This window comes from Quercus lobata, unplaced genomic scaffold (genome assembly GCF_001633185.2).
Source record: "Quercus lobata isolate SW786 unplaced genomic scaffold, ValleyOak3.0 Primary Assembly Scq3eQI_100, whole genome shotgun sequence".
Classification (NCBI taxonomy): domain Eukaryota; kingdom Viridiplantae; phylum Streptophyta; class Magnoliopsida; order Fagales; family Fagaceae; genus Quercus; species Quercus lobata.
The window spans coordinates 649,961-655,362 of NW_022154707.1; positions in this window are offsets into that span (position 1 = coordinate 649,961).

Here is a 5,402-nt window from a genome sequence, read left to right on the forward strand (position 1 = left end):
GATAATAATTAGTAGTTGTCTTTTTTTTTTTTTTTTAATAATATCATGTAGTACAATTTAAACTTGGGTTATTGGTATGTATTTTATCATCTTTTTTACATTTTTATGTAGTACAATTTAAACTTGGGTTATTGGTATGTGTTTTATATCTTTTTAAATTTTTATGTAGTACAATTGAACTTGGATTATTGGTGTATATTTTATCATCTTTTTACATTTTCATTTTGTGCTTCATGATGATGAAAATTATTTAGATTTAATTAATATTGATAAGAAGTCATTAATGGTAATAACAAATAATTATGACACAAAAAAAGAAAAATTGCCCAAACATTATTAAAATAATACCAATAATATATATGTTTATTATTATTATTTTAGTAAGTATATAAAGTAGTTGATTTAAGTATGAAATAAACTCCCTTATATATACATTGTCCTTTTTGGTAATTTATCCTTCAAACTGCAACTTTTATAAGTGCTAGCCAAACATTCAGCTTTTTCAAAAAGCACTTTTTAACAGATTTTACTTAACACTCAGCTTTTTGAAAAAACACTTTTTCATTATGCACTTTTTGAAAACTTAACTTTTTCAAAAAACTCAACTCCAAAAAGCTGAACCAAACTCACCCGTAGTTACATTGGTGCTAGAGGAAATATAAATGTCTGAGGTCCAAGAGTTGAATCGCAAAATGAACACACTGCCGCTCAAATTTGGCTTAAAAGTGGCCCTGACAATAGTTTTGAAAGTATAGAAGGGTTGGTTCATTAAACAAAGTAATAAACCTATTTTTTAGCACATATTTAAAGCACATAATATTAGTCAAAAAAAAATTTTGGAGTCAAGATTTGGTAATATTGTTTTCTCCCTTCCAGGTGAACTCAAAGTTATTGAGTGATACATAATCTTGATTGTTTATAAGATGAACTGTAAGTACATTTTTACTAAGCCAAAAAGGGGAAATGGCATTTTGGATCATTTTTTTGATACTTTACGTGTGAATTTTTAATATAGAAGCGATAAATATAAGTATATGTGGGAGTCAAAAACGCAAAACTATGAGAATAGTACTTGAGTTCTTGATCGACACAAATAATTTATAATAAAAAGGGATATAATTCCACAATGGGAAGATTAGATAGATAATCAAAGGTAAATAAAGTAAAAATAGATACTCTTTTTTTTTTTTTTTAATTTATAAAAACCAATTTCCCGAGGTAAAAGCTATTGTTTTCACTATTTTCTCTCTCTTGTTATTCTTTGCAAATTTTTTGGATCCCCCATCTTGTTGGCTCCTTTCTCCCTCTCTAGTTGTGCATCTCATTGATGGATTTATGGAGATACTTGTCCCATCAGACTCCCCTCCTACCATTTCTTGATCATAAAGGCAGAATTTTGGAGTGTCTTCATTGTTCAGACTAGTCATTCAGCATTTAATAAGGCTAACATTAGATAGGAATATATAATTAATGCGGAAGTGACTGTTACATTGGGCTCTGTGTCATCTTCTTCGTGTTCCTCAAGAAAAGGTGAATTTGTTGATCTCTTCTTGGTTTGGTCATCGTATCTCAGAGTACACCAATTCCTCAAATAATAGCCCCCACAATCTCTTCTTCATTTATGATGAAGTGGGGATCGTGGCTCAAGGAGTGGGATCATCATTAATTGCCATTATTAGGACGCGGCATAGTTTTACATTAAATGCTCCTTACACAACCCTTCGCCCCTATCTTTGATGTGTTACACGTGTCCAGATGGACGGCCAGATGGTGCTCTAGGGCTTTGGAAAGGTGCAGGAACCCAAGAGCCATGGCCGCTTTTCCCACTCATCTTAATCCTATATAAAGAGGGAACCTAGGCCAGTTTTTGGGTTCCCATTTCTTCATTCCTTCTGCTCGTTTATGAGAGAGAGCTTAACCATTGAGAAAGTTTATCATTCTCAAGGTGCCCAGCCTATGTTTTTCTTTGCCTAGGTAAATTTCCTTTCCAATTTTTTTCAATCTTCCAGTTTGCTCTTGTTTTTCTTCACTTTTGGTAGTAGAATGGGTAGATTTAGATCTTTAGTTGATCTTCCTAAGAGGTTAGCTGTATTTAGGGGCAACTACGGGATCCCTGATAACGTTAAGGTGAGTTATTGTCCTAATGACTATGTAGATTTAGGAGAGGAATAGAGACCGTGATCATTCTTTGGCCAAAATGGCCAAATGGCCATAAAATTCTAACAATATAGTTAGTAGTTCTGGTTACTAAACTATATTATTTACTAGCATCTCGAGTTTAAAAGACTCGATTTTCATGGTCTGATGTGGCATTTTTTTCCTACTTGGAAATCGATTTTATAAGGCTCGATTTATAAACCAAAAAAAAATTTAAAATTCTAACTCTCAAGTCTCTCGTACAAGCCAAAATACACAAATTTTTTTTTAAGAAATCCAGAAACACAACAATCAGATCAAAGGGAGAAAGAATCAGATCAGATTGGAGAGGCGACCTGCCCAGAACATATCAGAGGAGAACCCAGAGAAAAAAAAAAAAAAAAAAAACCAGAAACAGAGAGTACTCAAGCCAGAAACAGAGAAGAACCCAGGCGCGCCACTCGCCGTGCGAGACCCACGCCATGCGCGGCCTGGGTTCTTCTCTCTGTTTCTGGCCTGGGCTCTTCTCTCTGTTTCTGGTTTTTTTTTTTTTCTCTCTGGGTTCTTCTGGGTCTGGGTTTTTCTTTGACCTTTATAAGGTTTGTAAATCGAGTCTTAGAGACTCGATTTTCATGTGGTCACCACGTGGAAAAATATGCCACATCAAAAATGATTAGACCATGAAAATCGAGTTTCTGACACTCGATTTATAGGCCAAAATCGAGTCTTTTAGACCCGAGATGCTAGTAAATTATATAGTTTGGTAACCAGAACTACTAACTATATAGTTAGGATTTTATGGCCATTTGGCCATTTTGACCTCATTCTTTTATTTGCATTCATAGAGAAGGGGGGGGGGGGGGTTAGAATCCCAATGCGTAAGCTTCTTACTAATTTTTTGAGACATTTTGGCATAGGTCCCGACCAGTGTACCTAGGGGCTGAGCCAACATGGGGTAAGGGGGTTACTTGTCCCCCCTGACTCTGTAAAAAAAAGCCTTATAGTTACTATATTGGTGATACGTTCTTAAAGATTTTGACACTTTGACCTCTCTAGTAAAAAAATAATTAAAAAAAGCCACCCCTCTCCCACCTTAAAGAAACAGGCCAAGAATAAGGGAAAAAGCTCCCCTGACATGCCTAAGTCCTAACCCTTATATAATTTTTTTTCTTAGTTTTTATTTTGTACTCCCTCCATCCCACTTTGTTTGTCCTGTTTGAAAAGTTAAACTTTTTAAGGGAACATCATTTATTGTCTTGTCTATCTTTTAAAAATGTATAAGTTTCCAAAACTATCCTTAAATAAATTTCTTGTTGATTTTCTTTTCAAATAGTTTTGAAAATAAAATATGGGTATAATAGGAACATTAATAAATTAATGACTTTTATTTTTAAAAACAGGACAATATTTTGGGACATCCCAAAATGGAATAGAGGACAAACAAAGTGGGACGGAGAGAGTACCATGTTTTTACATGTTTGTTTTACAATTTCAAAATCTGAATTTTTGTTATAAACTTAAATTCTAAATACTTAGAAGGATAGAGAAATAAATGTTGAATTTTACATATTTTAAGAAGCAATCAGATAATAAGACATATATACAACTTTACAAGTATTTGCTATACTCTTAAATATTTTTAGTTTTCATAAATAAATAAACTTTTAGATGAATTTATTTTCTTAATTTGTTTTAAGGAATCAAATTAAATGTCCAAATTTTATGTATTTACATTAATCTCTTCTTTCAACTGTTAGTAATTATGAATTGGTTTTTTTTTTTTTCTTTCTTTTAACAATATGAAGCATATACTTGTAATTACAATTGTTTATTAAAAATTTATTTTGTTACTGTTATGGATTAATATATATATTTTTTCTTTAATATTGTCTTTTAATCTTACCCCTAGACTAAAATCTTGACTCCGTCACTAAGTGTACCCTGAAAATTTTTAGAGTAATTAGTAGGGTAGTTGAGCTCATTAGAAGGCTCGAGCTCAATCTCATCGAGCATGATATCAACTTTGTATATAACTGACAAGATAGCTCTAAAACCTCAGGTTTCTATCTTAAAAGCAGGCATGGGGAGGTGAGGTTGATCTCATGCCTCCCAGGTTCTGACAAGGAGACAGAGGGAGACTTTCTTGTGATCACGAAGAACAGGCATCCCAACGAGTTGCCTTGCCTGATATCGTGGGATAGAGTAGGTTGGTAGGAGTTTAGGAACGTATTTTTTAACATCCAATGTCTCGGCCTAATACTAGGCTTGTTTTGCTAACTCTATCGTTTCACTTTGCAACTGATTTTTCCTTCAAGAAGAATAGATAGCTGATTAACTCCACTGATCTCAACATTCGGTCTTCAATCTAATTGCACTTCAACAGTTAGCTGCAAGTGGCACATCTTATTCTCAGATACACCCTCGTGTACTGGAGCTTCCAAAACACTCTTAAGGCGATCAAGGCCGAAGATCCTCAGCTTCCTTTTATTGACATCTACATTAAAGGGTACGTTCTTTCCCCAGTTCGGATCGAGCACATCACTTTGTCGAGCCAGCGAAGCTGTTCACCTCCGCCATTTACCCCAAACGACCTCGGTGTTACGATAGCCATTCCTGCAGCCTAACCGTTTAAAAGGAGGAGAAGGGAGTCAGAAAGTGTTCCATCTGAGGATCTTATAGCCGAGGAAACAGATCCCATCGAAGGCGTCCCTCTAGATATGTCATTCCAAAGTTGAAATGTATCCCTTGTCGAGGTATTGGGTAGACCCCATACTACCCAAGTCCAAACCCCAACTCCAAATGTTCAGCCTCCTCCTACTGCGCCTACCCGAAAGCATGGGGTGAAAGGAAATACCCAAGGAAAGAGGACACGGAGGCGCCTCTGCTTCTGCTGGATTGCTGCCGGTTGTGGAGTGATACTAGTTAAGATCATCAGCAGATTAACCAAGCACTTAAAGTGGATCTTAAGTACACACCATAATAAAAAGTTAAACTAAATAAGCACACCAGAGAGACTAATTAAAGTAGTTCAGGAAGTACAAACCAACATGAAACGTTACTTACTAGATAAAATATTTTACAACTTTAGACATCCATAAGCTCATCATCGCTCCACTTCAGCACTTCAAACCAGCACAACACCATACTACATCACACTTGATCTATCTCTAGCAATGAAAAAACAAAAAAAGAATAAAATCAGAAACCCAAAATGAAATAATAGTAAATAAAACACTAATTTGAAGTAGTATTTCCTACCAACTGTG